Below are 18683 nucleotides of genomic sequence, written 5' to 3' on the forward strand. Positions count from 1 at the left end.
CTTCCTAGTTATTATCCGAAAATATTGATGCTGAATGAACTGTCTTCATAACAGGAGCACAAGGTTATGACCCTTGACTGGGAATCCAGAGGGTCTAAACGAACATTTCGAACAAAACGAGAATAAATATGGAATTAAAATTTTGTCTCATTAACGGCGCAGAAAGGTTCTGCTTCCGACGGTTCTTATTTCCACAACTGGGAACACATTGACGCAACTACAGTGAAGATCTGTCACCGGCAGTGTCACGGTTCCACGACAGAGAGCTCAGTTACACAGCAGAGAGCACAGTTACACAGCAGGATATACATTTACAAACAATCACCTTCTCTGCGCCAGATAATCAAATGCAGTCGGCATACGGTGTCTGTGTTGTTTTAACAAGAGTGATACAAGAACCGGAACACATTTACACAATATCAGGGTATAAGACGTAGGAGCAGAAGTAGACCATTCAGCCCATCGAACATTCCTGCAGGATGTTTGAGGTGAGGGATGCCGTTAGTGTCCCTGCTGATTTTACCTGCAGGAAGTGCTGCCATCTCCAGCTCCTCCAAGACCGAGTTAGGGAACTGGAGCTGGAGTTGGAAGAACTTCGGATCATTCGGGAGGCAGAGGGGGTCATAGATAGCAGCTTCAGGGAATTAGTTACACCAAAGATTGGAGATAGATGGGTAACTGTAAGAGGGACGGGGAAAAAACAGTCAGTGCAGGGATCCCCTGCGGTCGTTCCCCTGAGAAACAAGTATACCGCTTTGGATACTTGTGGGGGGGACGACTTACCAGGGTAAGCCATGGGGTACGGACCTCTGGCACAGAGTCTGTCCCTGTTGCTCAGAAGGGAAGGGGGGAGAGGAGCAGAGCATTAGTAATTGGGGACTCTATAGTGAGGGGCACAGAGAGGAGATTTTGTGGGAGCGTGAGAGACTCACGTTTGGTATATTGCCTTCCAGGTGCAAGGGTACGTGATGTCTCGGATCGTGTTTTCCGGGACCTTCAGGGGGAGGGGGAGCAGCCCCAAGTCGTGGTCCACATTGGCACTAACGACATAGGTAGGAAAGGGGATAAGGATGTCAGGCAGGCTTTCAGGGAGCTAGGATGGAAGCTCAGAACTAGAACAAACAGAGTTGTTATCTCTGGGTTGTTGCCCGCGCCACGTGATAGTGAGATGAGGACTAGGGAGAGAGAGCAATTAAACACGTGGCTACAGGGATGGTGCAGGCGGGAGGGATTCAGATTTCTGGATAACTGGGGCTCTTTCTGGGGAAGGTGGGACCTCTACAGACAGGATGGTCTACATCTGAACCTGCGGGGCACAAATATCCTGGGGGGGAGATTTGTTAGTGCTCTTTGGGGGGTTTAAACTAATGCAGCAGGGGCATGGGAACCTGGATTGTAGTTTTAGGGTAGGTGGTTTGAAGTGTGTCTACTTCAATGCCAGGATTATACGAAATAAGGTAGTGGAACTGGCAGCATGGGTTGGAACCTGGGACTTCGATGTTGTGGCCATTTCGGAGACATGGATAGAGCAGGGACAGGAATGGATGTTGCAGGTCCCGGGGTTTAGGTGTTTTAGTAAGCTCAGAGAAGGAGGCAAAAGAGGGGGAGGTGTGGCGCTGCTAGTCAAGAGCAGTATTACGGTGGCGGAGAGGATGCTAGATGGGGACTCATCTTCCGAGGTAGTATGGGCTGAGGTTAGAAACAGGAAAGGAGAGGTCACCCTGTTGGGAGTTTTCTATAGGCCTCCAAATAGTTCTAGGGATGTAGAGGAAAGGATGGCGAGGATGAACCTGGATAAGAGCGAAAGTAATAGGGTAGTTATTATGGGAGACTTTAACTTTCCAAATATTGACTGGAAAAGATATAGTTCGAGTACATTAGATGGGTCGTTTTTTGTACAGTGTGTTCAGGAGGGTTTCCTGACACAGTTTGTTGACAGGCCAACAAGAGGCGAGGCCACATTGGATTTGGTTTTGGGTAATGAACCAGGCCAGGTGTTGGATTTGGAGGTAGGTGAGCACTTTGGGGACAGTGACCACAATTCGGTGACGTTTACGTTAAGGATGGAAAGGGATAAGTATACACCGCAGGGCAAGAGTTATAGCTGGGGGAAGGGAAATTATGATGCCATTAGACGTGACTTGGGGGGGATAACGTGGAGAAGTAGGCTGCAAGTGTTGGACACACTGGATAAGTGGAGCTTGTTCAAGGATCAGCTACTGCGTGTTCTTGATAAGTATGTACCGGTCAGGCAGGGAGGAAGGTGCCGAGCGAGGGAACCGTGGTTTACCAAAGAAGTGGAATCTCTTGTTAAGAGGAAGAAGGAGGCCTATGTGAAGATGAGGTGTGAAGTTTCAGTTGGGGCGATGGATAGTTACAAGGTAGCGAGGAAGGATCTAATGAGAGAGCTAAGACGAGCAAGGAGGGGACATGAGAAGTATTTGGCAGGAAGGATCAAGGAAAACCCAAAAGCTTTCTATAGGTATGTCAGGAATAAGCGAATGACTAGGGACAGAGTAGGACCAGTCAAGGACAGGGATGGGAAGTTGTGTGTAGAGTCTGAAGAGATAGGCGAGATACTAAATGAATATTTTTCGTCAGTATTCACTCAGGAAAAAGATAATGTTGTGGCGGAGAATGCTGAGCTCCAGGTAAATAGATTAGATGGCATTGAGGTACGTAGGGAAGAGGTGTTGGCAATTCTGGACAGGCTGAAAATAGATAAGTCCCCGGGACCTGATGGGATTTATCCTAGGATTCTCTGGGAGGCCAGGGAAGAGATTGCTGGACCATTGGCTTTGATTTTTATGTCATCATTGGATACAGGAATAGTGCCAGAGGACTGGAGGATAGCAAATGTGGTCAGAGTGGGAGAGGTGGAGAATTGAAATGACAAGTGGCAGGAAACTCAAAGTCATGATTGTGGATTGAACAGAGATTTATCAAAGCGGTCACAGTCTGTTATCTGACCTGTTGAAGTAGATGAGACCAAATTGTGGCAGCAAATACCGTTGGGGGCGAATGGCCTCCTTCTGCACTGTAAATTCTATGATAATCTATGATACAGGAGATTAAACTGAAAAGCACAAGTGTCTCACTGGTTCACTTGGGATGAGTGTTTTGGGCCCTTGGATAATGAGGAGGGAGGGGGTAAAAAGGCAGGAGTTGCATCTCCTGCACTTGCAAAGAAAGGTGCAGATAGAAAGTGAGCGGATATTGGCGGTGGAGCAGCGGTCGCGGAGGGGATTGTCCCTTCACTCTGGTGAATGGGGAGAGCAGGGGAGGGCGTTTTTGATGATGTCATAAATGGTCTCTGGAATACGGAGACTGACGGGCTGCAAGGTGAGAACAAGCGGCACCAAATCAGTTCAGCTCGACTTACACAGGACACAACAATGTCAGTAACGGAAAGATCTTTTGGGATAAGAGCAAGTGCTTTGCAACATCGTTCACTTTTATTTCCATTTCCCACCTTAGCCGCTTTTCCTACAAATGTTGGCAGCGGTTGGATTTCCACCCGCATCCTCGAAGAGACTGAAACCTAAACCCATCTCCTCAGACCGCTCGGCCTCGCTATCCTAAAGGTTCATTGTTTCTGATACTGATGACTGGTGATTGGCACCTTGCTGTTTATCAGCTGAGTCCAGAATTTCACATTGAGAGAGAAGGAAATGATCCAATCACAGAGCTGGAACGCTGCTTCTAGTTTTCTCCCCACAGATGCTGTTTAATTCTGAGCATTTCCAGCATTTCCTGTGTTTATTATTTATGATGATCAACATTTGAAGTAATTTGCTTTGTGATTTGTGAACTTTCTGAGCTGAGTTCAGGGGACTCGGTTTCCAAAATATTTTTTAAAATATTTGACGGGATTTGAGTGTCGCTGAATCCGTCAACAATTATTGTCCAAAATGTATTACCCTTGAGAATTTGGCGGTGACGTGAATCTTGAGCCGCTGCAAGTCCATGTGGTGTATGTACACACACAGTGCTGTTAGGGAGCGAGTTCCAGGATTGTGAGCCGGCCACAGAAAGGGTGATCTATTTCCCAGGATGGTGTGTGTCTCGGAGTGGAACTTGCAGGTGGTCGCTGTTTCTCTGTATCTGTTCCCAGGTGAGAGATCCCGCGGGGTTGGATGGACCCTCGCGGAGGAACAGTCAATGTCAGGGGTGGGATTTCAATCCTCGCCTCCAGAGGAGACTGCGACCTGAACTACGAACTGGCCTTAGACCTGCTCGGCCATCCTGACACACGATGCACTATCAGAAACTCCCAGCGCAAATGATATCAAATCCATAACTGCAGTGACCTGGGCTAAGTTTCTGAGTCAGCACCCACACAAACATTACCTACAGCCTAGAGCTCAATGACTGAAGATCGAGTTTGTCTTTCCAATGAAGATGGTTGGAGTGTGAACAATTTCCTGTCCTTCCTTTGATTTTCTCCAGGCCTGTGGGGAAGTTGCTGGGTGACAGGTACAATATTGAAGTGAGGAAAATGGAAAAGTGAATTGGTGCAATGACGCACCCTTTGTTTCTGTGCAGTTTTTATTGAGGGGAGTTTCTGTTGGTTCACTTGGTGAGGATCACTGACTGTATGTGATTGTGGAGCAGGCAGAGGATGTGACACATGTCCGGAAGCAGCCGAGTTTGTGGATGTTGCTCCATGAATCTTCACGGCTCACAGGGTGAAAGGAGTTTTCGACGTCGAAAATGACTATGTCCGGCAGCTGGAGCTTTCCCTTGTATTTTATGGAATATGGGAATCAGCGGATCATCAAAACACAGAAATGAAACACGTCTAGTCACAGTATTTTCTCACATGATGTTAACATCAGTTATCTCAGCGCAGCAGGTGGCTGCGTGGCCTAACGGATAAGGTGAATCTAGTGACAATATCAGAAAACTGCAGGTTCGAGTCCTGCCGCGGCCGTTTCAAACAGAAATCACGTTGCTGGTTTTCCTTCCTCAGCTCAAAGTTCCGCGTTTCCGTCTATACATTTCCCGACTTGTCTCAGAATCTATTTTCTTGCTATTTTGTTCATTCAATTGTCTCTCATCTTGGTATTCTGCTTAGATCCTAAGGAATCCACAATTTCTGTTTGATCTGGATAAACAGTCGAAGCTCCATCCAGAACAAAATGTTTTGTGTCAATCGGTTCAATGAGATTCTGTGGCGGGAATTCTAATCTACTCAGGAAGATGTTTAGTAATGAGCTGAATGGACGGTTTTTGTTAACTGGGGTGAAAGGTTATGACACTGGATTGAGAAACCAGCGGCCCGAACTAATCTTTGGGACAGAGAATAAATCCCAACATGGCCTCTGGTGACAGTTACATTCACTGATTTAATAAATCTGGAATTGAAAGGCATCGGAGCTGGTTAACTTTAGTCAGGTGTAAGCTGGTACGTTTTCTGATTGGTTAGATAATGCACCGCAGTCAATACTGCACTTCTTCACCAACTGCGCCCAACTGACCGCAATATTTTTTAAAAAAACATGAATTTCTGGAATATCTGTAACTGATATTGTTACACCAACAATTTAATCAGTCGAACAGTGCGTTTAGGGAGCTGAGATTTTCGAATAGGTCAAGGGTTGGACTCCAAATCCAATGGTCTTTTTCCACGGAGATTCTATCCCTTCTCACATACAGTAAGAAGTCCAACAGGTTTGTTTCAAATCACTAGCTCTCGGAGCGCTGAATGGAGAGGTAGGTTCCAGAAACATTTATATAGACAAAGTCAAAGATGCAAGACTTTAAATGCGAGCATTTGCAGGTAATTAAGTCTTTACAGAGCCAGAGAGAGGGGTAACCCCAGGTTAAAGAGGTGTGAATTGTTTCAAGCCAGGACAGTTGGTCGGATTTCGCAAGCAAAGGCCAGATGGTGTTTGGAAAGTTATCAATAGTTGTCTATAGAGTCCTGTATCTTTTGGGGAGTGGTCAGGATTTGTAGTTGATATACTGTTTACTGTGTGTTTATAAAATGTTAACTGGATTCATGTAATTAAAATACTTTTGTTTTAAACATACTTTAGATCTCTGTTGCATCACACCTGTAAAATGGGCCCTTGTGCTCCCCATAACCAAAATGTATTTAAAGTTGTGGGTCAGGTGAACTCCGTGATATACTTTGGGGTTCTCTAAACCCTGGCCCATAATACGTGGACCGAGGTACAGTGAAAAGTATTGTTCTACATACAGTCCAGACAGATCGGTTCATACATGTAAAACATAAGACATGCATAAATACACAATGTAAATAATAATAACAGTAATAATAAATGTAAGTAATATTAGTAAACAATAACAAATCGTAAATAGAGACAAGAGTGAAAAGTTGGGTTAATCGCGTCAGTAAAACGACACAAGCAACATTCAGTTTACGGACACTCCTGGAGCCGGATGAGATCAGCAACTGATGTATTTGCATTGTGATAAGAAGTCTTACAACACTAGGTTAAAGTCCAACAGGTTTCTTTCGAATCACTAGCTTTCGGAGCGCAGCTCCTTTCTCAGGTGAATCGAAAGAAACCTGTTGGACTTAAACCTGGTGCTGTAAGACTTCTTACTGAGCCCACCCAAGTCCAACACCGGCATCCCCACATCATGGCTTACATTATGACGACTAATACAAAAACATGCAATTCGTGGCCATGAGGCGGTAGGTTCAAATCCCACCAGAGTCGGCTTTTGGGTATCACCGTGGTTAACACTCAGGGGCTCGGGGTCAATTCCAGCCTTGGGTTACAGTCTTGCACGTTCTTCCCGTGTCTGCGTGAGTTTCCTCCACTGTCCGAAGATGTCCAGTTTAGATGGATTGGCCATGTTAAATTGGCCCTTAGTGTCCAAACGTTTACGTGGGTATGGGCCGTAGGTTGGGTGCTCCTTGGGGTGATCAGTGCAGACTCGATGGGCCGAATGTCCTCCTTCTGCACAAGAAGTATTCTATGATTGCTTAAACAGGGTGAAGATGGCAGCCTCAGGACACAGAGACAAGGTAAGCTCTCAGGCCAGAGTAAGAGCCCTATGTAATGATTCATAACATTGGAAATAAACTGCATAAATACATTTATTGTGGACTGGTGCCATCTCCTGGCTGAACGGGAGGCGTTCGGCAAAGACTTTTTCATTCATGAGCATTTTAAATTTGGACACTCCTCAAATACAATACACAAAATAATCTTCATTCGTGCGCTTCTTTCTTAAAATCGAGCTTCATTCTTTTTCAGTACAAATGGTTTTTGAACACATGAGTTCTCAGTTAGAAACAATAGTAAACAGCTGGGTTATCCGGGCCAGAAAAATGAGACAAGTACATTTCAGTTTACAAACTGTGTTATGGACACTCCTGGTACCTGGTGAAATGAGCACCTAGGTTACTTACAAAATGATGACTAATTAATAAAAGTGCTGATTTAAGCAGGTTACAAACGGCAGCATCGGGACACAAGGACGAGTTGAGGTCTCAGGCCGCAGTAAGAGTCCTATGTAATTGTACCGTATGGCCTGCCGAAACAGGCGCCGGAACGTGGCTTTTCACAGTAACTTCACTGAAGCCGACTTGTGACAATAAGCGATTGTTGTTACACACAGAACATCAGAAATAAATAGCATCAATAAATGTATTGTGGACTGGTGCCATCTCCTGGCTGAATGGGAGCCTTGCGACACGGACACTTTCGGAACATTCTTAAATTGGAGTGAAATAACATAAACATTGTAAGAATGATTAAAAACAATTTCTCAAGCAAATGCAAAGTGAAGATAAACAATAGTTGGGCCATGGTGAGTCAGCAGTGACGGTATATGGGGAGCATTGCTCCCTTCCCGGCTGTTGACAAGCCTTCAATTTGTTGCGCTGCTTTATTTAGAACTTTCAGTTCGGCTGGTCAGTTTCACAATAAGAGACATTAAAAATTCTGACATATGATAAATTCTGGCAAAAGATGTGACAAAAATAAATTTCACATTGCTTTGTGAATTTTCACAATTCTGGTTCCTGATGAAGTTAATATGAACGTTACTGAGGTGGTGATCTTGTCCTGACAAATCAGAAAATTCAGAGCGAAAGCAGAATGACAAACACAGCTTCAGGGCACAAGAAGATTATTCTGTAATGACATTTCATCAGAAAACAACACCACATTTTTCGAACAAATGGCTCTAACATGGCCATTAGTTTCGCCGCGAGTAGGGTTCGAACCTACGCGGGGAAACCCCATTCGATTTCGAGTCCAACGCCTTAACCACTCGGCCATCACAGCTTAAATCTGCATTGCCAATTCGTTCTATAGAAAGCATTGGAAAAGCAGACACGCGGGATTGCAGTCATGCGATGAACGGTGTCCCAGTCTTTCTATGAGTAGGGATTGAATCTGCGTGGGAAAAAAAAACTTTAGATTTGGCGCCACGCCTTCACATTATTGAGAATGTTGAGCTGAACGAACTGATTTGATAACAGGAACACAAGGTTATGTCGCTGGACTGGGAATCCAGAGGCCTGAACTCACCTTTCGTGACAAGATTTAATAAATCTAGAATTGAAATTTAGTCTCAGTAATGGCGGATAAAGGTTCTGCTGCAGACGGATCATATTTCCCCAACTGGGAACACATTTACACAACAGGGAATGATTAGCACAACCACAGTGAAGATCTGTCACCGGCAGAGTCACGGTTCCGACAGAGAGAACAGTTACACAGCAGAGAGCTCAGTTATACAGCAGACAGCAGAGAGCACAGTTACACAGCAGAGAGCACAGTTACACAGCAGAGAGCTCAGTTACACAGCAGAGAGCACAGTTACACAGCAGAGACCTCAGTTCCACGGCAGAGAGCTCAGTTACACAGCCGGGAGCACAATTACACAGCAGAGAGAACCGTTACACAGCAGAGATCTCAGTTCCACGGCAGAGAGCTCAGTTACACAGCCGGGAGCACAATTACACAGCAGAGAGCACAGTTACACAGCAGAGAGCTCAGTTACACAGGAGAGTGTGCAGTTTCACTTCACAGAGCACAGTTACACAGCAGAGAGCACAGTTACACAGCCGGGAGCACAGTTACACAGCAGAGAGCACAGTTACACAGCCGGGAGCACAGTTACACAGCCGGGAGCACAGTTGCACAGCAGCGAGCACGGTTTCACAGCAGGGAGCACGGTTACACAGCAGGGAGCACGGTTACACAGCAGGGAGCACAGTTACACAGCAGGGAGCACGGTTTCACAGCAGGGAGCACAATTACACAGAAGAACGCAGTTCGTTGGACTGGGGTGAGCACAGTAAGAAGTTAACAACACCAGGTTAAAGTCCAACAGGTTTGTTTCAAACACTAGCTTTCGGAATTTTACGTGGTGTTGTAAGACTTCTTACACAGCAGGGAGCACAGTTACACAGCAGAGAGCACACAGTTACACAGCAGAGAGCACAGTTACACGGCAGAGTGTGCAGTTCCACAGCAGAGAGCAGTTACACAGCAGAGAGCATGGTTACACAGCAGAGTGTGCAGTTACACATCAGAGGGCACAGTTACATAGCAGAGAGCACAGTTAAACAGCAGGGAGCACAGTTACACAGCAGAGAGCTCAGTTACACAGCAGAGAGCACAATTACACAGCAGAGTGTGCAGTTACACAGCAGAGGGCACGGTTACATAGCAGAGAGCACAGTTACACGGCAGAGAGCACAGTTACACAGCAGAGAGCACAGTTACACAGCAGAGAGCACAGTTACACAGCAGTGTACAGTAACACAGCAGGGTGCACGGTTACACAGCAGCGAGCGCAGTTACACAGCCGGGAGCACAGTTACACAGCAGAGAGCACAGTTACACAGCAGAGAGCTCAGTCACACAGCCGGGAGCACAATTACACAGCCGGGAGCACAGTTACAGAGCAGAGAGCATAGTTACACACCAGGGAGCACAGTTACACAGCAGAGTGTGCAGTTACACAACAGAGAGCACAGTTACACAGCAGGGTGCACAGTTACACAGCAGGGTGCACAGTTACACAGCAGAGAGCACAGTTACACAGCAGAGTGTGCAGTTACACAGCAGAGAGCACAGTTACACAGCAGAGTGTGCAGTTACACAGCAGGGTGCACAGTTCCACAGCAGAGTGTGCAGTTACACAGCAGAGAGCACAGTTACACAGCAGAGAGCACGGTTACACAGCAGAGTGTGCAGTTACACAGCAGAGGGCACAGTTACATAGCAGAGAGCACAGTTACACAGCAGAGAGCACAGTTACACAGCAGAGTGTGCAGTTACACAGCAGAGGGCACAGTTACATAGCAGAGAGCACAGTTACACAGCAGAGAGCTCAGTTACACAGCAGAGAGCACAATTACACAGCAGAGTGTGCAGTTACACAGCAGAGGGCACAGTTACACAGCAGAGAGCACAGTTACACAGCAGGGTGCACAGTTACACAGCAGGGAGCACAGTTACACAGCAGAGAGAACACAGTTACACAGCAGAGTGTGCAGTTACACAGCAGAGAGCACAGTTACACAGCAGGGAGCACAGTTACATAGCAGAGACCTCAGTTCCACGGCAGAGAGCTCAGTTACACAGCCGGGAGCACAATTACACAGCAGAGAGAACCGTTACACAGCAGAGATCTCAGTTCCACAGCAGAGAGCACAGTTACACAGCCGGGAGCACAGTTACACAGCAGAGAGCACAGTTACACAGCCGGGAGCACAGTTACACAGCCGGGAGCACAGTTACACAGCAGCGAGCACGGTTTCACAGCAGGGAGCACGGTTACACAGCAGGGAGCACGGTTACACAGCAGGGAGCACAGTTACACAGCAGGGAGCACGGTTTCACAGCAGGGAGCACAATTACACAGAAGAACGCAGTTCGTTGGACTGGGGTGAGCACAGTAAGAAGTTAACAACACCAGGTTAAAGTCCAACAGGTTTGTTTCAAACACTAGCTTTCGGAATTTTACGTGGTGTTGTAAGACTTCTTACGCAGCAGGGAGCACAGTTACACAGCAGAGAGCACACAGTTACACAGCAGAGAGCACAGTTACACGGAAGAGTGTGCAGTTCCACAGCAGAGAGCAGTTACACAGCAGAGAGCATGGTTACACAGCAGAGTGTGCAGTTACACATCAGAGGGCACAGTTACATAGCAGAGAGCACAGTTAAACAGCAGGGAGCACAGTTACACAGCAGAGAGCTCAGTTACACAGCAGAGAGCACAATTACACAGCAGAGTGTGCAGTTACACAGCAGAGGGCACGGTTACATAGCAGAGAGCACAGTTACACGGCAGAGAGCACAGTTACACAGCAGAGAGCACAGTTACACAGCAGAGAGCACAGTTACACAGCAGTGTACAGTAACACAGCAGGGTGCACGGTTACACAGCAGCGAGCGCAGTTACACAGCCGGGAGCACAGTTACACAGCAGAGAGCACAGTTACACAGCAGAAAGCTCAGTCACACAGCCGGGAGCACAATTACACAGCCGGGAGCACAGTTACAGAGCAGAGAGCATAGTTACACACCAGGGAGCACAGTTACACAGCAGAGTGTGCAGTTACACAACAGAGAGCACAGTTACACAGCAGGGTGCACAGTTACACAGCAGGGTGCACAGTTACAGAGCAGAGAGCACAGTTACACAGCAGAGTGTGCAGTTACACAGCAGAGAGCACAGTTACACAGCAGAGTGTGCAGTTACACAGCAGGGTGCACAGTTCCACAGCAGAGTGTGCAGTTACACAGCAGAGAGCACAGTTACACAGCAGAGAGCACGGTTACACAGCAGAGTGTGCAGTTACACAGCAGAGGGCACAGTTACATAGCAGAGAGCACAGTTACACAGCAGAGAGCACAGTTACACAGCAGAGTGTGCAGTTACACAGCAGAGGGCACAGTTACATAGCAGAGAGCACAGTTACACAGCAGAGAGCTCAGTTACACAGCAGAGAGCACAATTACACAGCAGAGTGTGCAGTTACACAGCAGAGGGCACAGTTACACAGCAGAGAGCACAGTTACACAGCAGGGTGCACAGTTACACAGCAGGGAGCACAGTTACACAGCAGAGAGCACACAGTTACACAGCAGAGTGTGCAGTTACACAGCAGAGAGCACAGTTACACAGCAGAGAGCACGGTTACACAGCAGAGACCTCAGTTCCACGGCAGAGAGCTCAGTTACACAGCCGGGAGCACAATTACACAGCAGAGAGCACAGTTACACAGCAGAGAGCACAGTTACACAGCAGAGAGCACAGTTACACAGCCGGGAGCACAGTTACACAGCCGGGAGCACAGTTACACAGCAGCGAGCACGGTTTCACAGCAGGGAGCACGGTTACACAGCAGGGAGCACAATTACACAGCAGAACGCAGTTCGTTGGACTGGGGTGAGCACAGTAAGAAGTTAACAACACCAGGTTAAAGTCCAACAGGTTTGTTTCAAACACTAGCTTTCGGAGCACTGCTCCTTCTTCAGGTGTCATTCCTCTTCATTCACCTGAGAAAGGAGCAGTGCTCCGAAAGCAAATGTTTGAAACAAACCAGTTGGAATTTTGCGTGGTGTTGTAAGACTTCTTACGCAGCAGGGAGCACAGTTACACAGCAGAGAGCACACAGTTACACAGCAGAGAGCATAGTTACACGGCAGAGTGTGCAGTTACACAGCAGAGAGCACAGTTACACAGCAGAGAGCACAGTTACACAGCAGAGAGCACGGTTACACAGCAGAGTGTGCAGTTACACAGCAGAGGGCACAGTTACATAGCAGAGAGCACAGTTAAACAGCAGAGAGCACAGTTACACAGCAGAGAGCTCAGTTACACAGCAGAGAGCACAATTACACAGCAGAGTGTGCAGTTACACAGCAGAGAGCACAGTTACACAGCAGTGTACAGTTACACAGCAGGGTGCACAGTTACACAGCAGAGAGCGCAGTTACACAGCCGGGAGCACAGTTACACAGCAGAGAGCACAGTTACACAGCAGAGAGCTCAGTCACACAGCCGGGAGCACAATTACACAGCCGGCAGCACAGTTACACAGCAGAGAGCATAGTTACACAGCAGGGAGCACAGTTACACAGCAGAGTGTGCAGTTACACAGCAGAGAGCACAGTTACACAGCCGGGAGCACAGTTACGCAGCCGGGAGCACAGTTACACAGCAGACAGCACAGCTACACAGCAGAGAGCTCAGTTACACAGCCGGGAGTACAGTTACACAGCCGGGAGCACAGTTACACAGCCGGGAGCACAGTTACACAGCAGACAGCACAGCTACACAGCAGAGAGCTCAGTTACACAGCAGAGAGCGCAGTTACACAGCCGGGAGCACAGTTACACAGCAGAGAGCACAGTTACACAGCAGAGAGCTCAGTTGCACAGCCGGGAGCACAATGACACAGCCGGGAGAACAGTTACACAGCAGAGAGCATAGTTACACAGCAGGGAGCAATGTTACACAGCAGAGTGTGCAGTTACACAGCAGAGAGCATAGTTACACAGCAGGGAGCACAGTTACACAGCAGAGTGTGCAGTTACACAGCAGAGAGCACAGTTACACAGCAGAGAGCTCAGTTACACAGCAGAGAGCACAATTACACAGCAGAGTGTGCAGTTACACCGCAGAGGGCACAGTTACATAGCAGAGAGCTCAGTTACACAGCAGAGAACACAGTTACACAGCAGAGAGCAGAGTTACATAGCAGAGAGCACAGTTACACATCAGTGTACAGTTACACAGCAGGGTGCACAGTTACACAGCAGAGAGCGCAGTTACACAGCCGGGAGCACAGTTACACAGCAGAGAGCACAGTTACACATCAGAGAGCTCAGTCACACAGCCGGGAGCACAACTACACAGCCGGGAGCACAGTTACACAGCAGAGAGCATAGTTACACAGCAGGGAGCACAGTTACACAGCAGGGTGCACAGTTACACAGCAGAGAGCACAGTTACACAGCAGAGTGTGCAGTTACACAGCAGAGAGCACAGTTACACAGCAGAAGGCACAGTTACATAGCAGAGAGCACAGTTAAACAGCAGAGAGCACAGTTACAAAGCAGAGAGCGCAGTTACACAGCAGAGTGTGCAGTTACACAGCAGAGGGCACAGTTACATAGCAGGGAGCACAGTTACACAGCAGAGAGCACAGTTACACAGCAGGGTGCACAGTTACACAGCAGAGAGCACAGTTACACAGCAGAGTGTGCAGTTCCACAGCAGAGTGTGCAGTTACACAGCAGAGAGCACAGTTACACAGCAGAGAGCGCTGTTACACAGCCGGGAGCACAGTTACACAGCAGAGAGCGCAGTTACACAGCAGAGAGCACGGTTACACAGCAGAGAGCAAAGGTACACATCAGAGAGCACAGTTACACAGCAGAGAGCACAGTTACACAGCAGAGAGCACAGTTACACAGGAGAGTATGCAGTTACACATCAGGGTGCACAGTTACACAGCAGAGTGTGCAGTTCCACAGCAGAGTGTGCAGTTACACTGCAGAGAGCACAGTTACACAGCAGAGAGCACAGTTTCACAGCAGAGAGCACAGTTACACAGCAGAGTGTGCAGTTACACAGCAGGGTGCACAGTTACACAGCAGAGAGCACAGTTACACAGCAGGGTGTACAGTTCCACAGCAGAGTGTACAGTTACACAGCAGAGAGCACAGTTACACAGCAGAGAGCGCAGTTACACAGCAGAGAGCGCAGTTACACAGCCGGGAGCACAGTTACACAGCAGAGAGCGCAGTTACACAGCAGAGAGCACAGTTACACAGCAGAGAGCACAGTTACACAGCAGAGAGCACAGTTACACAGCAGAGAGCACAGTTACACAGCAGAGTGTTCAGTTACACAGCAGACAGCACAGTTACACAGCAGAGAGCACAGTTACACAGCAGAGTATGCAGTTACACATCAGGGTGCACAGTTACACAGCAGAGAGTGCAGTTACACATCAGATAGCTCAACTACACTGCAGAGAGCACAGTTACACAGCAGAGAGCACAGTTACACAGCAGGGTGTGCAGTTCCACAGCAGAGTGTGCAGTTCCACAGCAGAGTTTGCAGTTACACAGCAGGGTGCACAGTTACACAGCAGAGGGCACAGTTAAACAGCTGAGAGCACAGTTACACAGCAGAGTGTGCAGTTACACAGCAGGACGCACAGTTACACAGCAGAGAGCACAGTTACACAGCAGGGAGCACAGTTACACAGCAGGGAGCGCAGTTACACAGCAAACTGTGCAGTTACACAGCAGAGTGTGCAGTTACACAGCAGAGAGCACAGTTACACAGCAGGGAGCACAGTTACACAGCAGAGAGCACAGTTACACAGCAGAGTGTGCAGTTACACAGCAGAGAGCACAGTTACACAGCAGAGAGCATAGTTACACAGCAGAGTGTGCACTTGCAGAGTGTGCACTTACACAGCAGGGAGCACCATAACACAGGAGAGAGCACGGTTACACATCAGAGGGAACAGTTACACAGCCGGGAGCACAGTTACACAGCCGGGAGCACAGTTACACAGCCGGGAGCACAGTTACACAGCAGACAGCACAGCTACACAGCAGAGAGCTCAGTTACACAGCAGAGAGCGCAGTTACACAGCAGAAAGCTCAGTTGCACAGCCGGGAGCACAATGACCCAGCCGGGAGAACAGTTACACAGCAGAGAGCATAGTTACACAGCAGGGAGCAATGTTACACAGCAGAGTGTGCAGTTACACAGCAAAGAGCATAGTTACACAGCAGGGAGCACAGTTACACAGCAGAGTGTGCAGTTACACAGCAGAGGGCACAGTTACACAGCAGCGAGCACAGTTAAACAGCAGAGAGCACAGTTACACAGCAGAGAGCTCAGTTACACAGCAGAGAGCACAATTACACAGCAGAGTGTGCAGTTACACAGCAGAGGGCACAGTTACATAGCAGAGAGCACAGTTACACAGCAGAGTGTGCAGTTCCACAGCAGAGTGTGCAGTTACACAGCAGAGAGCACAGTTACACAGCAGAGAGCGCTGTTACACAGCCGGGAGCACAGTTACACAGCAGAGAGCACGGTTACACAGCAGAGAGCAAAGTTACACAGCAGAGAGCACAGTTACACAGCAGAGAGCACAGTTACACAGCAGAGAGCACAGTTACACAGGAGAGTATGCAGTTACACATCAGGGTGCACAGTTACACAGCAGAGTGTGCAGTTCCACAGCAGAGAGCACGGTTACACAGCAGAGAGCACAGTTACACTGCAGAGAGCACAGTTACACAGCAGAGAGCACAGTTTCACAGCAGAGAGCACAGTTACACAGCAGAGTGTGCAGTTACACAGCAGGGTGCACAGTTACACAGCAGAGAGCACAGTTACACAGCAGGGTGTACAGTTCCACAGCAGAGTGTACAGTTACACAGCAGAGAGCACAGTTACACAGCAGAGAGCGCAGTTACACAGCAGAGCGCAGTTACACAGCCGGGAGCACAGTTACACAGCAGAGAGCGCAGTTACACAGCAGAGAGCACAGTTACACAGCAGAGAGCACAGTTACACAGCAGAGAGCACAGTTACACAGCAGAGAGCACAGTTACACAGCAAAGAGCACAGTTACACAGCAGAGAGCACAGTTACACAGCAGAGAGCACAGTTACACAGCAGAGTATGCAGTTACACATCAGGGTGCACAGTTACACAGCAGAGAGTGCAGTTACACATCAGATAGCTCAACTACACTGCAGAGAGCACAGTTACACAGCAGAGAGCACAGTTACACAGCAGAGAGTGCATTTGCACATCAGATAGCTCAATTGCACAGCAGAGAGCACAGTTACACAGCAGGGTGTGCAGTTCCACAGCAGAGTGTGAAGTTCCACAGCAGAGTTTGCAGTTACACAGCAGAGAGCACAGTTACACAGCAGAGAGCACAGTTACACAGCAGAGTGTGCAGTTACACAGCAGGGTGCACAGTTACACAGCAGAGGGCACAGTTACACAGCTGAGAGCACAGTTACACAGCAGAGTGTGCAGTTACACAGCAGGATGCACAGTTACACAGCAGAGAGCACAGTTACACAGCAGGGAGCACAGTTACACAGCAGGGAGCACAGTTACACAGCAAACTGTGCAGTTACACAGCAGAGTGTGCAGTTACACAGCAGAGAGCACAGTTACACAGCAGGGAGCACAGTTACACAGCAGAGAGCACAGTTACACAGCAGAGTGTGCAGTTACACAGCAGGGTGCACAGTTACACAGCAGAGGGCACAGTTACACAGCTGAGAGCACAGTTACACAGCAGAGTGTGCAGTTACACAGCAGGATGCACAGTTACACAGCAGAGAGCACAGTTACACAGCAGGGAGCACAGTTACACAGCAGGGAGCACAGTTACACAGCAAACTGTGCAGTTACACAGCAGAGTGTGCAGTTACACAGCAGAGAGCACAGTTACACAGCAGGGAGCACAGTTACACAGCAGAGAGCACAGTTACACAGCGGAGTGTGCAGTTACACAGCAGAGAGCACAGTTACACAGCAGAGTGTGCACTTGCAGAGTGTGCACTTACACAACAGGGAGCACAGTAATACAGGAGAGAGCACGGTTACACATCAGAGGGAACAGTTACACAGCAGGGAGCACAGTTACACAGCAGAGAGCACAGTTACACAGCAGAGAGCACAGTTACACAGCAGAGTGTGCAGTTACACATCAGGTTGCACAGTTACACAGCAGAGAGCACAGTTACACATCAGATAGCTCAATTGCACAGCAGAGAGCACAGTTACACAGCAGAGTGCACAGTTACACAGCAGAAAGCACAGTTTCACATCAGAAAGCACGGTTACACAGTAGAGAGCACAGTTACACAGCAGAGAGCACAGTTACACAGCAGAGAGCTCAGTTACACAGCAGAGAGCACAGTTACACAGCAGAGAGCACAGTTACACAGCATAAAGCACAGTTACACAGCAGAGAGCTCAGTTACACAGCAGAGAGCTCAGTTACACAGCATACAGCACAGTTACACAGCAGAGAGCACAGTTACACAGCCGAGACCACAGTTACAAAGCAGAAAGCACAGTTACACAGCAGAGAGCTCAGTTACACAGCAGAGAGCTCAGTTACACAGCAGAAAGCTCAGTTACACAGCAGAGACCTCAGTTACACAGCAGAGAGCACAGTTACACAGCAGAGAGCACAGTTACACAGCACAAAGCACAGTTACACAGCAGAGAGCACAGTTAAACAGCAGAGAGCACAGTTACACAGCCGGGAGCACTGTTACACATCAGAGTGTGCAGTTACACATCAGAGAGCACGGTTACACAACGGAGAGCACAATTGCACAGCAGGATATATATTTACAAACGGGGCCTATCATTGTAAAACAGAAAACACATTTTACTAAATAGTTAGTTGTTCTCTCTCAATATCTTGCTGGTTTGCTCGGCACCTATTCTGTGTGTCATTGTGTGTTTGTCCTGATAGTCTCTCCCTGCTTTTCGGTGTGTCTTTCTCTGTCCTCTGTCTGTTACAGACGTGCTGATGATCCGTGTTATTGTCCTGCAAGAGTGAGCTTCACAACACGTGGGTTCTTGATTGAAGGAAAAAATGGAAGAAGTGAATAGTTATCTGGCTGGCACAGAACAGCAATTGTGGACATAGTGGAACTAAAG

The 18683-nt window shown here is 48.1% G+C and overlaps 1 non-coding gene across 1 annotated transcript; it reads right to left on the reverse strand.

Moving 5' to 3' along the window:
- Positions 1–8188: 8188 nt before the first annotated feature.
- Positions 8189–8270, reverse strand: trnas-cga (transfer RNA serine (anticodon CGA)). Its single transcript has one exon. It is a non-coding gene; the product is annotated as a tRNA-Ser (tRNA).
- Positions 8271–18683: the final 10413 nt, after the last annotated feature.

This window comes from Scyliorhinus torazame, chromosome 24 (assembly GCF_047496885.1).
Source record: "Scyliorhinus torazame isolate Kashiwa2021f chromosome 24, sScyTor2.1, whole genome shotgun sequence".
NCBI classification, from domain to species: Eukaryota; Metazoa; Chordata; class Chondrichthyes; order Carcharhiniformes; family Scyliorhinidae; genus Scyliorhinus; species Scyliorhinus torazame.